The following is a 19770-nucleotide window of genomic DNA, read 5'->3' as shown; positions in this document are numbered from 1 at the left end:
ATTCTAGCAACTGAAAAGATGGGCTGATCATCAATGATCAAGTACGTTATTTTATTAAGTATCTGGAACATCAGGAGGGAGCTGACAGCCAGCTCCTCAATGGTTGAACATCTCCCATTTACTTTAGAATCTTCAAAACACATGCAGTGCGTAGCATTGCTTTCGACTGTGTGTCTTGTGAGGTATACTCTTAAGAGACTAAATACAACACATCTCCCTCCTCATATCAATCAACACATTTTACTAAGGCTAAAAAATAACAACATAACAACAAAATAAGAAAACAACAAAATGATAAAACATAAGTATCTTTCTCAAATAGAACTATACATTCAAATGGAACTAGAACATATCAACATGCCCATAAACTTTATAACAACATGCGTTGCCTCACCACACAACATAATCTCCATGCCAAGCTGTCTTCTGTCTGACCCTTTTAGAGCTAACACCCCTTTCTCTACACATATGAGTAAGATCAGTCACTCTGTATGATTCATCCCTTTGTCCTGTTGGCCTTTCCTCATCCTGCACACAATATTTTTCATCGTCATGCATACCATCTTCCATTTTGCCTTTCAATAAACAGTCTGCAAACTAAAACACTTTTTTACAATTCCACATATTGCCATCACTCAACAATATGGCGTACGGATACACCTTCTAAACCTGTAAAGGATCAGAACCTGTAGCCTACCCTTTGTCTCTTTATGTCCTTTCCTTACACACACTCATTCTCCAATTTTGAAACCGCACCCTAGTACTTCATTCTTCCATGCCCATTTCCTTCTTTCCACTCATTTGGACTTCTCCCCTGTCACTTTTCTTCCTCGCATACCTGCACTTTTCCAGTAACTCTGTTGGGCGTAGTGTGATAAACCCACACCAATTTTTCCACTGCCGTCTTCCATTGGTAACCTTGACTCAACACCAGTTGTTAACCCTCCTTTAAAGTTCTATTCCACCAAAGCACAAGCCCATTGCTATGTGGATAATAGACTGAAGATCTGGGGCTATATTACCCATTTTCATTGTTTGTGCCCAGCGCACCTTTTAAGTAGTGAAAAAAGAAGTGAGTGACCTTGACTGGATGCAGTGCAATCTGATGATATGCTGATGACAGATCTAGTGCAGAGAAAAACCTAGCACCTTTGACTGTCATCAACATATCACCAGTGATGGGAAGAGGATGCCGATTTATCCAAATAGATTTGTGTAAATCGCTCAGATCCACACACATCCGCAAGTGTGCTTTACTTTTCTTTGGTAAAAATACTGGTGCAACTAGTCCAAGGCTTGTATTTCCGTCAATTATATCCTCTTGGCATAACCTCTTCAATTCCTTCTGCAAACATTCTCTGATCACTAATGGTTCTCCCCGAGGCTTAAGTGCATGCACCCTCCTTCAAGATCATTTTGTGTACGAACCCCATCAACAAGCTTCTTTCTCCTGAAAGACCCCATGAAGTTCATTCTCCCACTTAGTCTCCCCAACCACATTCACATTGGTTAATGCCCCAACACTTGGTCAGGATGATTAGGGTCCAATCTGATTTAAGTTCTCTCTGCTGTGGCCAGCCCAACAAACTTGATCTGTAATTGACCAAATACACTTTGGACCATGTTTTTTCACCTTTAAACTCGGGTGTACCCATCCAATAACCCACCAAATCAATGAGCTTGTTCCGGAATGCCACTATCTTGATGTCTGGAGCATTTAACTCTTTTCCAGGAACTTTTTCTCCCAATTTTTCTCCAACTAAAGTGGAGCACGCCCTTTAATCAGCCATAATGTGCACTTCTGCTCTGTCAATGGTGATACCACAAAAAGGTTGATCTCTCACTCCAGAATTTCTCACTTCACTCACTTCCAGCAGACATTCTTCCTGCAAATCCTGCACTTCACTTCCATCATGCAATACATTAATACTTTTCTTGACTGCAGATACCTTGGCCTTAGACACCCCCTTTCATTTACAAACTCTTGCAAAATGTTCCTTCATTTTACACTTCCTACATACTTGACAAACAGCTGGGTAAGTATGATCAGCTGCTACATGCCCCCTTCCATCCTTTTATGTAGCAAATCGTTTCCACCCCCAAGTATTTTTCCTTGGGCAATCCGTCGCTTTCTTCTACTCTGTGAGTGTTTTATACACCACGGTTTCAAATCCATCCATTTTTTTCACATCACCAGTCAGCATTTCATTCATCCCTTCTTCCATGCTTTTGTTTTTTTTGCTATTTCAATAGCTTTCTGTAAAGTTAAACCCTCCGTGTTCAACAACCTTTCTTGTACCATCTTGTCTCTCAACATTTGCACTAACTTGTCTCTCAATGCTTCATCCAGATACCCCTTGTAGTTTCAGGTTGAAGCCAACGTTAGAAGCGCCGCAACAAATCTGTCTACTGACTGTCCGGGCAACTGAGTTTAACAAAAATAATTAGACCACTTCACCACCTAATTTTTTTACTTCCCATAATTTAGATCAAATTTTAGCATTGCCACCTGATAATTATCTCCTTCTGAATCTTTATCACCTCGATCAAGTAATAAAGGCAAAGGTTTTAAAATGCTTCTTCCTTTCGGCCACAAAGAATGTTTGAGCATGACCAATTTTCGTGTTGCTGTAAAGTCCTCACCACCCACTGCTTCCACATATGCTTGAAAACCTTACTTCCAAGCATCCCAAATGACATTCAGTTCTCCTGGTATGTTAGGAAATGACGATAGTGCCATTAACCCTTTCATCGTAGCGAAAATTCTTAAACAAAAATGCATTTGGGCTGACCCACTTCTTAGAACCGTACACACAAAAATAAGGATGACCCCGGCAAGATGACAACGACCTAAAGAACAGGTGTGCGCATCGCCGCAAATCAACGCACCGTATTGTCACATGTTGTGTTTACTTAATATTTTCCCACAATTTATTCTTGTAAATACTTGATGATAGTATGCATGTCACTGAAATCCTGGTAATTCTGTCACCATATCTAGGTGAAGTTCAGCAGACTGGCAAATTTTTAATACCCAGCTTCAGGTGTGCCTCTCACCATAATGCCAACACAAGCATTGCATATTGAAAAACAGGCAAAGTTCAATAAACAGCTTCAGGTGTGCCTGTCACTGTAATGTGAAACAAGCACCTCACCCCAGCAGTTATCTCAAGAAGACACAGCAGTTACCCTCGAAACTGGACCACATCATTAATGTTTGTAAATGAGAACCTTCCCAACCTTATAACCACAATAAAGCAAACGTAACCTAGTAAGCCTCTCAAATATGGGAACCAGACATCCCATGAATGCGCCTTTTTACTCACTTCAGGATGATTCTTGTCCCAATGACTGGAGTGAGGACCCGTGGGGGTGATTTCCAAAAATGAATGGGATGTCCTTATACACCCCCTGGGTGACATGTTCATCAATGGTCATCCAGCGCTCACCAGAGAATGCTGTAGTGGAGGGCGACGCTCGTTGTATATAGAGCTACTGTTATGGGATGCTCATGAGGAGTAGGGTATCTTAATAAATAAAAACCTCATGCACCTACCATGGTCACTTATTAATGGGTGTGTAGGGCTTATCAAAAATAAGTATTGGACACTTGAGACGCAATTATTCAACTTGTGTCCTATCTAGATCAGCATGTTTCAGCCCAACAAGGGCCCGCAGATGGGTGCAGGGCTTTCTTGAGGACTAGGATCCTGTATGTCCCTGTATAATTCCCATTCACAAGTGCCAACACCCATTCAGTGCACACAAAAAAATACTATACCAGTTCCTAATGGCTGGTCAAGGTCTATAATAGGGTTCCTAATTTTGGGGCAGATAAACTTCATGGAGGACTGGGAAGAGGGGAGCCTTGTAGTCACTCATTCATCAGTGGTCTCTCCCTGCCAACGACACCTATTCAAGCGTCTCTATTCTGCTGAGGTTCCCTTCCAAATCTCTCAAAATGGCCACCAAACATGCGTTGCATGAATTTTCTTGTGCATGTTGGGCCGAAACCAAAAGATCTTCAAAATGCCTGCTTTGGAATGACACTTAATACACTGGTTTGCAGGTCCAACTTATGCTCAGACACAGCATTGAATCAGTGCCACACCTTACCAGTGACAGAGATTGCTAGTGAAAGCTGCCCTGAATCCTCAGTCAAAAGTCACTTACTTTGCAGTGATAATTACGGTGCTGCAACAACACAACATTTTTCAATAACACCACACCATCCTATGCTGCTGGCCCCCAAGCTCTACCCCATCAGGACCAATAGAATGAGGGGACACCTTAATAGTCTCCTCTGTGCTTTGTTTTATTTGTTACTGTAATATATCTGTAATGAGAACCATTGTTTTCACTGTATCATTTACAGCCTGGTACTTGTTGAGTTGGGCTGCTCTTGTTTTTTTAAATAACTTTCTAAAAGTGGCATTTTCAAATTGTAAATTTAAAATCTGACTTCATCCTAAGTTAGAATGTTCCATTTCAATTACAAAGACACCATTCATGAACTGGTTCCCTGCTTCCATTCAGAAATTACAGCTTAATTTAGGTAATAAGGTATTTCCAATGCTATCCTATAGGAGAGGTAGGCATGCAGTTGTGAAAAATGAATTTAACAGTTTTTCACTACCGAACATTAAAAACTTAAAGGTGCTGTTATGTTGTCCAACCTAGACCTAAGTAGCAAAGCGACATTTCACCTACATTTGTTCTAGCTTGCTCTGCATAACAGATCTAGCACTGACCTTTTACCCAATTATGTGCTGAATAAATGTCGATTGGCTTCCTTGAAACTAGCCTCATTTATTATGCATGAGGATTCTTAGGAAAATCTCTTGCACATGACGTACATAACAGGGTTAACATAGTCTGTACAAAAATCACCGCTATCTTCATACTAGGGTGACAGAGATACTTTGCATAATCACAACGATTGATTTAGGCTCCTTTACAGATACAGTATAATAGAACCACACCATCACTTCCAGACGCTTCCACACTGACACAAGACACTGAGGTCCCTGCACTCTGAAGCTTCAACACGCAGCGCTCCGACATCCCTTCCTGGGTGTCCAATTCGTGACCAAGACAAGGTCCATCATTCTCTCTGATCAGGTAATGGGTTTGGCTCTTTACTAGGGGAATCTTGGATTTACACCCACATACATGCTCGGTACACTTAGGTAGGGTCCGGATCGTAGGAGTATGCTTGATTACTGTCATGTTTATATGCCTGCATATATTCACTGTTTTAGCACCTTGGTAGAATTCTACTTTCTATTTACTCTGTTCGTGCTTGTAATCTTTTACATTTGCTTCTGTCTAATGATTGTCGCACCAAACATGTTTTATACTATAATGACAATGGTTCAATAAATGCTTATTGAAAACGTCCCTAACATTTATTCTGTGTATCTCTCTGAGATTAAGTGAGCACAATTGACTCAGCAAAAAGTACTGTACTGTTTTCACGATCCCTAAAGGGTCAATTGGTGTCATGTTCCATGGTTGCCAGAAACTATTCACTCCTTGTTAAGATTAGGGGGCTTATGGTAGCACTGTGAGCTAGCTGGTCTATAGGCTGACATATCCTGTGTCTGGAATCAGTCTAGACACCAATCCCTCAGTTTATGTTGTCCAACAAACGTGCAGATCCTGTGTATTTTTAGGACATACATGTCAGTGCATTTCCTGCTTTTCAATACATTGCTTCTTGCTCTGTGGGTTGTCCAGGGTCTTACGTAGGGGTTACTTATATGTATTAAAAAGGAAGATTTGGACCTGGTAAAAGGTTTATGTTGCTAGGTCGAAACATCAGTTTAAAAATGCGCACACGCAGACTGCAATGGCAAGCTTGAGACAGATTTAAAGTGCCCACTAGTAGCAGTAGCATTTAATTTACAGGCCCTGGGCACAGGCAGTGCCCTTTCACCAGGGACTCACATGTAACTTAAATATATCACTTGTGTGGAAGCCAATTCTATACTTTTTTTAAGGAAAGAGGATAGCACTTTAGCACTGGTTACAAGTGGTAAAGTGTGCAGAGTACTAAAGCAATCAAAAACAAAGTCAGCAACCAGGAGGATAGAAGGCAAACCGTTAGGGGTTAAACCATGCCAAGGATACATGTCTAACTTGTGTCCCCCAGTTGAAAGTGGGGAGATTTTCCCAACCCCTTGGGAGTTCACTTCACTAAGGCGGAAAAATCTGGGGAAACCATCAGCATAGGTATGGTCTGTTCCAGGGCGGTGTTTCACTGTAAAGTCCATTCCCTGTAGGGAGATAGACCACCTCAACAGTTTGGGATTCTTACCCCTCATCTGCATTAGAAATCGGGGGGGTGTGTGTCTTTGGTCTAACCTATGTTCCCAGGGAAATAGCCTCCTACTAATGAAGGCTATAGATTGATCCAGGCCCTCTTCTGTCAGTTGAGAGCACAGCCTCTATGACATCCTGGGAGGCATCCACTTTGACAATGAATTCCTTGGAAAAATCAAGGGCCTTGAACATGGGTGGTGGGCACATTTCCTCCTTCTGGGTATCAAAAGCGTTCTGGCACGCCTCCATCCAGATCACCTGTCTGGGCTGCATCTTAAAAAGTCAATTCTGTCAGGTGTGCAACAATGGTGTCATACCACTTGACAAATCTTCAGTAAGAACCAGTGAGGCCACAGAAGGCTCTCACCTCTGTCTGGGTCTTGGGGTGGGGGGGGTGGGGGGGGGGGTTCCCAAGCCAGCATGGTCTCATTCATGGTCTGGAGTGATATCCCAAGTAATTCACTGAACCCTGCCCTATCTGGCACTTACCGTCCTTGATAGTCAGTCTTGCCCTCTGCAGGGCCTGACACACTTCCCTGAAGTGGTTCAGGTGGTCCTTCCAGCTAGAACTGAAGACCACAATGTTGGGTAGAGGAGTTGGCCTAATGGCTACGGCGGTCGACTTCGAATCTGGGGAACTGGGTTCGAGTCTCGGCAACGACGCTGAACATTCTGTGACTCTGGGCAATTCACTTAATTTCCCCATACCTAACAAAAATGGATGTGTCCTCATGTAACGCAACTGGTGCTATGTAAAGCGCTCTTTACCCAATACCGTCAGGTCAAGTTCACGCTATATAAAACTCAGTAAAAAAAAATAAAAAATTTGTTTGGATAGGCGGCACTGAAGTTCTCCAATCCAGCCAGAACCTGGTTGACCAACCTCTGTAATGTGACAGAAGCCTTCTTCAACCCGAAGAGTATCACCCGGAACTGGAAGTACCCTTCTGGGGTAGAAAACGAGTACCTCTCTTTGATCCCCTCAGCTTCAAGTGGCATACCTGAAGGCACAACTGAAACATATGGAGTAGAGTGCTGATTAAAAAGGTGCAATTGAACACTGATTTAAAAGGAGGTGTTGACTATAGGTTTTTCTGACATTTTTCTCGGATGCCGTATGGTAGGTCATAGTTCACTGGCAGTGGGTGGACTGTTGCTCATGTAATGCAGAGTATACCCTCAACACTTCAGGAGCAGTTCTTTATTACATAGTACAAGTACGTCTAAAACATAGTTCTTCTGAAGAACAGTAGGAATACAGCAACCCTGGAGATGCTTAAAAATGATCTTAGAGTGCCCGTAAAGCAGCCATGCCAATTGTCGTGGTAACGCCAACATTTTGAAAGTATATTATACTGCTACATTTTTTTTAAAGATAGGGAACAGGATACATTTTAATTGCAGTGAAAAGGAGGCAGTGCATATGTAAATAATATATACCACTAATTTTGTCATTCAATGCGTTTGTTTTGCATTATATATTTGAACCCATTTTGGCACCACATAAAATGTAAAAATCAAACAAACATTCGAAAGCTTACAGCAAACAAAAAGTTGGGTGTTGACGTAAGTATGGATGCAGTAAGTGTGCATAATATGCACAGACTTTAATTATAACTTTGAACTTCCAGGCCAGTTCAATTTTTCTTTAATGAAAACATTTTTTGTGGTTGTATTATTAATTTTAAGTTATAATTTAAGAAGCAGATTTGGGAAGTCAGTGTTATCCACCTAATTTTAAAGGAGCGTGGGTATTAGTTTACCATAAAGATATTTAAAACAAGCATTTACAATGCAATAGGTCTCACATTTTTAAAGTTTTAGCTATTGGCATTGTAAATGACAATGCATTTTATTCATTTGTTTTTAAAACCTGCAATCGGTACATAAACCCGCACTTTGCAACGTATAGTCCTTGCTTACGATGAGCAAGGCTGGCAGTAAAAGAGACTGCCAGCCTTGCTTCTCGTAAGCATGGACTATAAGTACAAGGTGCTTGTTTACGCACCGAGTAAACTGGGTGGCATTGCTGTGTTACAGGATTAAACGGGCTGGTGTTGGTACAGGAGTAAAAGGGCTAGGATTGCTGGGGCACAGAAGTAAACCGGGTAGTATTTCCGTGGTACAGGAGTAAACGGGCTGGTGTTGCTGGGGCACAGGAGTAAACGGGCTGGTGTTACTGGGGCACAGGAGTAAACAGGATGGTGTTGCTACAGGAGTAAAAGGGCTGGTGTTGCTGGGGCGCAGGAGTAAACAGGCTGGTGTTGCTACAGGAGTAAACGGGCTGGTGTTGCTACAGGAATAAAAGGGCTGTTATTGCTGGGACACAGGACTAAACTGGGTGATATTGCTGTGGCCAGGAGTAAACGGGTGGTATTGCTGTGGCACAGAAGTAAACTGGGTGGCATTGCTGTGTCACAGGAGTAAACGGGGTGGTATTTCTGAAGTGAAAAATTAAACAGTATGGTGCGGAGAGAAACCGCACAGGGGTATTTCAAAGGAACAGTTACATTGAGTTTGAAGGATGGAGTTTGGGGGTCGGTGGGGGTGTCGCCCAGTAGTGAAGAAGTTGAGTGACTCAGGGCGGTGGGACTGGGTGCAATGGAGCAAGGGCTGGTGATCGGCATGACAGCAGCAGGGAGGCTGCTTAGGGAAAGGCCCGAGAGCGGGGATACCCTGGGAGCTGGGGCAAGAATGGCACACTGGTGTTTGAGACTGACAGTCCCCAGGAGAAGTGAGTGTGGGTGCACGACTGGCACAGCTGGGAAGGACACCTGTTGGTGAAAGCGGCACAGCTTGGGGTTAGGACATATTGGCTCTCTGGGAATCCCACTCCTGGGCGAGGAGTCCCCAACGCCAACAGGCGTTGGGGACTTTGCAGATTCCACACAGATTTCTCCCTCTACTTGAGTTAGTGGCCAGACAACGTTTATAAGGCCACAAAGGAAAAACAAGGCCCTGGGAGAGCTGTACGTGTACACTTTGGGCAGTGCACACCTTGCAACACACATTGTCACACTCACGCACACATACACACTCTCTCTCTCTGTATGGCATGGGATATGCAGAGTATGACGCCATCGGATTGCTGTAGGCACACACACACACACACACCTGCACAGACTCGCACGCAGCGGTTAAGGGGTGTAAATACACGCACACTAAAAGGCATGACATAAACTAACGGGCCAGGGGGATCTGAACATGTGCACATAAGCACATGCACACACGAACATACACAAACAGACGCAGATACTGCTAGGCTTTGCAGCAACTCTGCAAGGTGGGGGGGATCAGTGCATGCACGCACACTGGAAGGTATGATACGCACATACAGGTGCAGTGGTGGATGTAAACACACGCGCACTGACACAAGCAAGACAGCCCTAAATAAACACACACCTCGGCGTGGGTGGCACACCAGGGACCAAAGACACACAGACACACAGCCGAACACGGCGGCGCACTTCCACGGAACCCGAAGGCGGACAGAATGTGCCCCGGACACGAATCAAACAAGCACTGGTGGTGAACATGCCTGTTCCGAGACAGGCTTATAGCAGAGAGCCTCACAGACAGACACAAGCGGATACAAACAGTACGTAGACACACACACAAACAGACACAGACTGACTCACGTTGAAACACTGAGGCAGTCAGGCACACTCACTGCAAGCACTCACACACATTTACGGCGTCTTAGAGAAGCAGGCCGGGTCACAGGCACCTTTACAGGCAGACAGACTTGTTGCTAAGCAAGCAGACACAGTGACAGGTCCACAGGCCCACGCTAGGAAACACTTGCAGACAGACACAAAGACTGGCAGTGGAAGGGTCACAGAGTTGCAGACAGGGTCACATTCAATCTGCTTCCCCAGAAAGACGGGGTGTCAGAAAAGCAGTCAGGCAGAGACTCTAGATGCAGAGCACCCAGACAGGGTGGCAGCAGACAGGCAGACAGAAGCAGGCAGGCCAGACAAATAGACAACCCCTATACAGAACGACATCCGGCAAACATACCCCAATGCGCAGAAAATAACGCGCCTGCCCTCACCCCGGAAGCAGAGCCATTCGGGGTAAATTTGGGGAGTAGCGAAAGTTTGGAGACAGCCAGAATCCTGGTACATCAAAGGCTTTTTGGGGCGCACAAAACTAATTCTACCTTCAGATGTGCGGCAGGCCTGCTTCATAACGACAGTAAACCAGCGTGAGGAGAGACTCACGCAAAGTGAAGTCTGTGACCCGCATGATCAGTTGTTGTTAATGTTAAATAAAATGTTCCTTTTGGGCAATTGTTAGGTTAAGCTAAGTTCATAGATTTATATAGGGATGCTTATCCAGGAAACTGTCATTAGGCACGGAGGAAGAGTGCCACCGAGGCTCGAACCCGGATCCCCAGCTCCCGAGTCGACAGTTCTGACCACTGCGCCATATCCTATCATCTGTTGACTGTGCAACCTTTATTTAGTAATGATCGCTTTGTCTGTCTCGCACAGAAAGGACACATCGTTTTGGAGGCAAACTAAAAAAAACGACTTTATTTCAAAAGCGGAGACTTGCATAGAACATTAACCCTTTAATGTTATTACTCCCCATAGCAGCTCAGTTTCATTTTAAAAAACCATAGAGAGCGAAACAAAAGTAGAGAATGTCCTCGCAAACAGAGACTGTGAGAGGCGGTCTGCATTGTAACAGGGTGTTCACATGCTCACAGAGTCATAGCAAAACCCTAATGCAAGCAAGGCAAAAAATGGACACTCCAAGCTCACTTTTGGGATAACTGACGAAAAGTGGTACCCTTTCACCAGTTGGCGGTGGGGGCACTGCACCTGCTGCATTAAGGATAGCTACACCCATACACCCTCATGCAATCGATTCATGGGTAGCACTGGACATGACAAACCACTCTACAGCTTCCTCACTGGTCCGTGGCAGGTGCAGCAACCGGCTGGTGTGCACGCTGAGCTCCACGCGCAGAACGGCTTGCGGAAAAGTGTCCGAGGCCCCAAAACACAAATCAAACAAACAGACCTTTAGCACCCGGCAGAAATGCCCGAATGACCCGGTCAGACCAGTTGCTGCTCTGTGAGAGAACGAGGACAGGCGCAAGTATGTAAACCGGAGTGAGGCCGAATCAGTGCAGTACATTCATACGCCCAAAGTGAAGTTTGTGACCCGCATGATCAGTTGTTGGTTAATGTTAAAAAAATATTTATTTTTTATTTCTGCACTCAAAATAAGAGGTTTGGGCAATTGTTAGATTAAGCTAAGTTTGTAGGGATGCTTATCCAGGAAACTGTCCATAGACACGCGGGAGAGTGCCGCCGAGGCTCGAACCCGGATCCCCAGCTCCCCAGCTCCCGAGTCGACAGTTCTGACCGCTGCGCCACATCGTATCGTCTGTTGACGGTGCAACCTTTATTCAGTAATGAGCGCGTCGTCTGTCTCGCACAGAAAGGACCCATCGTTTTACATGACTAAACGGGAGGAAGCAAACTAAACAAGTGGCGCGCACGTCAGCCTGTGTGGGCACAATCATAGCTCCTCTCACGGCCTATTGGTGTCGATTAGGCGCTTGGTGCAAGTAATAACCACCAATAGGCCATGGGAGGAGCTATGCGCGTGCTTCGGGCCAATGGCGTGCAGTCTTTTACAATAAGTTTAAACAGAACAAATTGCCAGTACTGCTATGTAAATCAACCAATTTCCCATGCACAACGACTTGAAACTGTTGCTGCATATATATGGACACACAAATGTCAGACTTAATCCTTTTTATTATTTGAAATTTTTTCTAAATTTGCACAGGATAATTTTTCTTTTTCAAAAAATGGTCAGGGCAGGGGGAGAGGAAGATGTCTTAAAATCTCTTCTATAAGAAAGTAGTGTATAAAGATGAAAAAATGCACCAAAACAAAAAAAGTAGACCTCAATCACACACTCATTTATACTCCAACATTCATTCCGTGAAAAAGTCTTACACAAACTTCTTACTCGCTAAAACATACATACAAGTGAAAAAGATAGGGATGAGAACAAGCCTGAATACCCTCACCTAAACACATGGGAATCTGTTGTTTTTGTGGGTGGTGGGGCATTGATGGAATAATTTCACAACAATTTAACAGGTGACAACAAGTGGTTCATAGACAGGCCATCAAATTTTTTTAGACGATCTAGACGTTTTTACAAATGATACTAGCATGTGATAGGCCTGGACAAACAAAACAGGGTGGACGCGTTTCGAAACCCCTTAATGGCGGGGCTTCTCCTCAGGACCTTGGGGGATTCACTCCTGCAGAAAACAAGAAAACAATCCTTACTATCCTCACTCCTGAGGTAAACCTTCAACTTCAAACAGACCAGCAGAACCTAAATCAGTTACCTTATCTTCTTCCCATTGAAAGATGGGAAAACTCACGTTCCCGTAATTCGACAAATCGAAATTTAATGTCCTGTGTACTGAAGCACCAATCGTGTACTGTTGATAGAAAAAGTGAAAATATATTGCAGTTAGTTGTTAGAAAAAAGATGGTGTGAAACAGCATAGGGTCATAGAGCAACAAATCGATCACTTAGAATCAGGCGGTTACCTTATTCAAAAAAAGTCTTTTAGCTTTGAATCTATTCTGTTTTCTTTTTTTATACTTTTCGACGTGCCAGGCTCGGCTTGGTTATTAGTCTCAGGGACCCGGTTCCTGTTAAATATAAGAGGACGGGTCATTAGATAGCGTCCTTCCGAGGACTGGTGTTTCACGTTCGGTTCGGACATTTTTAAATATAAATAACAAGGTTCCTTTAGAACGAGGCAGCCCATGATTTTACGCGAGAGGGGAAGATCGTATCGGTTATAACGAGGGATGCTTGTGGCCATAGGATAAAGTCTGGGCGTATGATCTTGTTTACCTCAATCATAAAGCGGGTCTCCTCTCCATTGCGCGGCGTCTGTCAATCAACCGTCGCCCTTCGGGATGCGTCAGTGCCGGCACGGAATATATGACGTTGATGGATTCCCGCGGTTTTGTGGGAAATGTAGTTCCTTTACGATTATTTATGCGAGTACAAGCTCGAGCAAATCTTGAAATTGAAGCTTCTTTATTGGAACATGTATGCTGGAATGGTATTCAAACCACAGATTAGTAGAAGTTGCAAAAATGACACTGCAAAAATAAAGAATGTAAAATTTTTGACAATACAGATCGCGTTTTCGATGTAAACTATAGTAGTAGAGTCTTAGAGATGATATAGTTCAGACATCTCATTCAGTCCTGTGACTGCCGAATTGTATTTAAGAATCAGCGAAGAGATGATATAGTTCAGACATCTCATTCAGTCCTGTGACTGCCGAATTGTATTTAAGAATCAGCGTTGCTTCTCGAGAAGATAATTTTGCCTCCAGGTCACCTCCTCTTGGATCGGGGTCCACCTTGTAAATGACCGTCCATTTTAAGTCATTTTCAGTATGTGAATGGTCCATCCAGTGTTGCACCAATGGTGCGGTGAGGATAGTTTTTTTAATTCACGACCTGTGTTGGTTTATTCGCTGTCTGACTTCTTGGCTCGTTTTTCCTATATAGAGCCTGTTGCATGGGCATAAAATGCCATAAATTAAATATTTTGTCTTGCAGTTCGTAAATCTGGAATGTTTCCAGCTAATGCCATTATGCTGAAACAGATCTCCTTCTATTGTAAGAGGACAAGATACACATGTACCACATTGATGGTGGCCTGTGATAGGTGGAAGGTTCAAATAATCTCTGAGAGATTGGGGTTTGTGTTTTGGCATTGCTGCTCTGACTATATGATTAGCCATACTTTTGTCCTTTTTAAAGGCAAATAGTGGTGTTTCTGCTAATTGTCCATCCAAGTCTTTTACCAAATGCCAGTTTTTACGGATTTCTTTCTTGAGCCAGTTTGATGTTGGGCAAAATGTGGACACGCAAACTATTCTGTTTTGGTCATTTTTTTCTTTTTTTGTCAGGAGGGTCTCTCTGGGAGTCCACCACGCCCGTTTGAGTGCACGTTTCAATAATTTAGCTGGATACCCTCGGAATAATAGTCTTTCTCTTAGTGCGTTGGCGTGAAACATATATTAGTCTTTGAACGTGCAATTTCTGCGTATCCGCAAAAATTGCCACAGTGGTAGGTTTTCTTTCAGACTTCTTGGATGATAACTTGAGAAGTGTAACGCTTTGTTTCGGTCAGTTTCTTTTTTGTATAAAGTTGTAACCAGAACTCCATCTGTGCAATATACTTCCACGTCCAAAAGAGGTAATCTGTATTTAGAATACTGTACACTGAATTTAATGTTTTCCATCCGATTGTTAAGCCATTGGTGGAACATCAGTAGTTGTTCCTCTGTTCCTGACCAGGTGAAAAAAAATGTCATCTATATATCGGAGCCACCCTCCGATTAGTTGAAAAAAGGGATTGTTTTCATAGATAAATTTGTCCTCAAATTTGCTCATAAATAGCACTGCCAATTCTGGGGCGAAGGGGCAGCCCATCGCCACTCTGCGAATTTGGAAGTAAAAATCCTCCTGGAATTTGAAGAAATTCTTTTTAAGGGCAAGTTTGGCCAGGTCAAGGATGAATTTCGTCGGTACCTTCATTGGTCTTTCTCTCATATTTAAGAAAAGTCTTAGAACCTCCAGTCCCTCCTCTTGGGGGATCTGGGTGTATAGTGATGTAATGTCCATACTTACTAGGAAGTCTTTGTTTTCTTGAAAAGGTAAATCAGCCAGCTTATTAATGAAGTCAGTAGTGTCTTGTAAAAATGATTTAACTTCACTCATAAATGGCTTCAAGAAAAAATCTTTGAATTTAGAAACAGGCTCAAAGAGTGAGTCACATCTAGAGACGATGGGTCTCCCAGGTGTTTTTTTTTCATCTTTGTGAATCTTGGGTAAAGCGTAGAATAGAGGTACACGCGGATGTTTATTTATTAGAAAAACTGTTTCTTTTTCTTTTTTGACAAGGAATCCTTGTTCAGACGCTTGATCTATAATGGCGAATAGTTCTCTCTGTAATTCCTGAGTGGGATCCCTCTCTAATTTTTTGTAGCAGCCTGTATCCGATAATTGTTTCTCGATCTCAGATGTATAGGCATTAACTCCCCAGATGACAATGGAGCCGCCCTTATCGGCTTGTTTGATTATTATATCCTTGTTGTTGGCAAGAGTTTGCAAGGCATCTTTTTGTCCTTTTGAAAGATTTTGTTTGATAAACCCTGATTTTTTCTTTTCTTCTGAAAAGGGGAATCTGTTGTTTTTGTGGGTGGTTGGGTATTGATGGAATAATTTCACAACAATTTAACAGGTGACAACAAGTGGTTCAAAGACATCCCATCAAATTTTTTTAGACAATCTAGACGTTTTTACAAATGATACTAGCATGTGATAGGCCTGGACAAACTAAAGAGGGTCGACGCGTTTCGAAACCCCTTAATGGCGGGGCTTCTCCTCAGGACCTTGGGGGATTCACTCCTGCAGAAAACAAGAAAACAATCCTTACTATCCTCACTCAAAATTTTGATGGCCTGTCTTTGAAGCACTTGTTCCCCTGTGTTTAGGTGAGGGTATTCACGCTTGTTCTCATCCCTATCTTTTTCACTTGTATGTATGTTTTAGCGAGTAAGAAGTTTGTGTAAGACTTTTTCACGGAATGAATGTTGGAGTATAAATGAGTCTGTGTGATTGAGGTCTACTTTTTCCGTTTTGTTTTGGTGCATTTTTTCATCTTTATACACTACTTTCTTATAGAAGAGATTTTAAGACATCTTCCTCTCCCCCTGCCCTGACCATTTTTTGAAAAAGAAAAATTATCCTGTGCAAATTTAGAAAAAATTTCAAATAATAAAAAGGATTAAGTCTGACATTTGTGTGTCCATATATATGCAGCAACAGTTTCAAGTCGTTGTGCATGTGAAATTGGTTGATTTACATAGCAGTACTGGCAATTTGTTCTGTTTAAACTGATATTTGGCACAGCCTTACTGCGCTTTAGCCAAACCCTTTTGTTGTTTCCTGGTCTTTTACAATAAGACACACGCAATGCCCAATGGGGGAGCTGAAAAGGAAACGCACAAGCGTGTGCGATTCCGAGGTCACTGCTGTAACCCCATTTTTCAATTACTAAATGCCTCGTGCTGCGCAGTGCAACGCTAGGCGCGAGACCTAAAAACTGGACTACCTGATGTGTTCACAGATTTACGTTCACTTGAATAGAAAGAGGTGTGTATAGTTTCCAAGAACCACTTGTGAGGCAGCCTTTTCAAACAATTCAGGCTGACATCTCTGATATGTGAGTGCATTATTCATATTATCTTATGATAATGGTAAGTTTGAAATGCTGTACTTTCTGCAAAAGGGGCAAATGCTGGGCTAGCAATGGGAAAATGTAAGAAGAGTTGTTAGTAGGATTCTCCTAAGCAAGGCGAGGGAAAGTGGCAGTCCACAGATTACCTAAAATACAGGTTTTCTTACAGTTGCACTCAAGGTAGCAGTTTCCTCACTTGTACATCAGTTTTTGTTGTCTGCAAGCGGCATGTGCTTTTCTAATAAATCAAATATGCTGGTAGATGATCCCTTCTAGCAGTAGTAGGTTTTGTGCACACTGATGCATTGTGGCCACTTTGTTTTTGGTCCTCTGAATACAGACACTCTTAACTTGGTTCTGGAGCCATTTATAGAGAAGGATGTGTCAGAGAACCGCCACTCTTTTCCAGATCTTCTGCGACTAGCTAAAAGTAAGGATCAGTTTAACCCATAGCTTCTAAATGGAAATAGGCATATCCTTGGAAGGTGGTTTTCCATAGACATCCACAAACCTCCAACCCAAGAAGAGACTCACATTTTCACAAACTCACCATCCCACAAGCAGTATCCAGAAGCTTTTCTCCTTGATATCACGACCAGGTAACATATTATATAAAGCAGATAGCTCAGAAGAAAAGGAATATATATATATATTGCATCCTGGATCCCCTCCTCCTGCAGGAACAAACTGTAATCAAATATTTCTGTTGTTTCTGAAAGCACTACTGTGGAAAGTTTCATGGGGAAGTGTCTCTTAAAACCAAAGCCACAAAGGTACCTGCTTGAGACCACTTCTTCACAGATACCGGAAGGAGCTTCGTGTGGTGACTTTACATTGAGCATGTACAGTTGTACTTATCCTGAATTGATATCTTCAGCCTTCGTAAATAGGATTATGGTAGTCATTGATAGTAAGGAAGGCAACAATGTCCTCCTTAAAAGGATAATTCAGGCTTCAAAGCTCCCAGGCAGTAAATTACAGTGATTAGCACCACTCCAGCTCACTTTTTCACCAGTGGCCATGAAATTAATATCAAAATTGGGAGTCTTTTCTCTGTGCATCTGGAGACCATATCAGCTTGTTTTACTCGCCACTGGAGAAAAAAATCAGTGACAATGCCAGGACGTCTGGCTTATAAAGGAAAGTGTGTTTTAAGTTATTGATGGGTTTAGACAGGCACTGTGTCACTTATCATTGCACTCATGCATGTTTTCATCCACCCACTGACTCATTCTTTCATTCACCCTCAGACACAACCGCAATAAAATACAAATAAAGTCAACAGCATATGCAAGATGCATTAATAGAATAAGTGTAGAAAAAAGAAAACACTCTGCTGTCTTAACCTGACTGGGCATATGCTTGCAATGACGAAGCTAAACATAGCAGCAGGTGCCTGTCTTGCAAAGGTTTAATAAATAGTTATTGTTGTTTCAGGCATGACCACCACATTCAGTTCCAATGTGTTGGTCATCTTGGAATGGCGAAGCAGTAATTTTCAAGGGACAAATGCATTCCATAGCATATTATTGTTTAGAGGAAGATGCGGCACACTGCCGATGAAATTAGCATCAAGCAAGTGTTCCTTTAGCACTTTCTGGAGAGCTGTAGCATCCTATTAAGAGACATTAAATTAAAACGAAGATAGGCAAAAAAAGAACTGGGGAATTACAAAAAGAGAAAAGTAAAAACTAAAGATGTGGCCTATCTGCCCTGACAATAACAAATACTACTTTTCAGGTGGATGTACAAATGTCATTCGAAAATGCAGTTTTCATTGGCCAAGAGATCCAGTGACTGATGTGGACAGAACCATTACCCCAAGCAGTTCCTATCATGGATGGAAGCAGAGTGTAAATGACTCTTGGACAGAACAATAACAGAAAAGAGCTATTGGAAAGGCCTTCTATGTAATTATATGGATATATATACATATGTATGGATGATGTATTATTTAATGATTTTCCTATCACAAGTTCCTCGTAGACCACTAAGAAGAGATTCAAATAAGAATAATTACAGTGCTGTAGTGTAGTTCCTATATTCCCAATAAGCTCTGTGCATTGGAATAATATATCCTATAGATGTGACATAGGACTTATGTCTACTAGGTCGCTATCGAATATATTAAACTTAATTGTGAGTGCCAGCTAGCTCAGAGGCCACTAGAAACTTTCTCGAATGAACAAGAATGGATTAGTTTCTGACAACCACATAAACATGACAACTTTGTTTCCCCAAGATAAAATGTATCTTCAGAGTCGTGGAAACAATAGATAGATATTTTACTCAGTCATTCGTGCATGCTTCGTTTCACCAGAGTAGCAGAGAAATAGAGAGACTGGCGTTTTCAATAAAAGTATTTATTGAACAGTCTTCTTTTTCATGCAGAAGAAATGAACTGCTACAATCGTAATACCGGCTGTAAAGTATAATGCGTACAGCATGAAGAGTATTATAAAATAATACTGTAAAAGCGTGGTATGGTTTCTAAGCCATAAAATACATACATAAATAAATAAAGACTAAAAGTACTCTACTGGTACTTCTAAAATACACCGACCCGATGTACCTAACCTAAGTTCAGTACGAGGGAAGAAGTAAGTGTGGTGTAGCATAAGTTTAGTATTCTTTTTGCCAAGAATCTATCCAAGATTTTTCTTAGGGTCTAATCAGCTCCGTACCATGATTCAGAATAAAGGAGGTCTGTCTCAGGACTCGACTTCCCAAAACCCCGCAAGGGGAGCTTGGAAAAACTGGAGCTGGATTTCTCGGCAAGAGAAAAGACAGCGTCTCAGTGCGTCTGCTGGAGGGTCGGCTTCCTTCGGCACTTGCTGTAGCGAGATGCGTCGGGCAAGTAGATAGTCGAACTGCTCCAAACCACTGTGTGTTTGCTTGGGCAAGTGTGGGCATATTTATACCGTGAAGGTGCCGAGTTTGACGTAAAGGTGGACATAATAACGTCATCAAAAGAGGCTCAGTTCTTTGAAAACTCGATGAGTTCTTGGACAAATCAATATTCAAGGCAGGGGAAGTCCCTAACTGCTGAAGTCGAGTTTTCCAAGAAATCGATTTTCGGAACTAGTGGAAGTAGCCATGCCGTATTTGGACTGCATGGGTCATGTCTAA

The 19770-nt window shown here is 42.5% G+C and overlaps 1 protein-coding gene across 7 annotated transcripts in view; it reads left to right on the top strand.

Annotated features, from left to right (window-relative positions):
• The window catches only part of PLEKHA7 (pleckstrin homology domain containing A7), a 988577-nt gene that overhangs the window by 689686 nt on the left and 279121 nt on the right, over window positions 1-19770 (top strand). The window lies entirely within an intron of this gene.

The sequence above is a fragment of the Lissotriton helveticus genome, chromosome 3_1 (genome assembly GCF_964261635.1).
Source record: "Lissotriton helveticus chromosome 3_1, aLisHel1.1, whole genome shotgun sequence".
NCBI classification, from domain to species: Eukaryota; Metazoa; Chordata; class Amphibia; order Caudata; family Salamandridae; genus Lissotriton; species Lissotriton helveticus.
The sequence above is the reverse complement of the archived record's forward strand: the minus strand, read 5'-3'. Positions and strand labels throughout refer to the sequence as shown.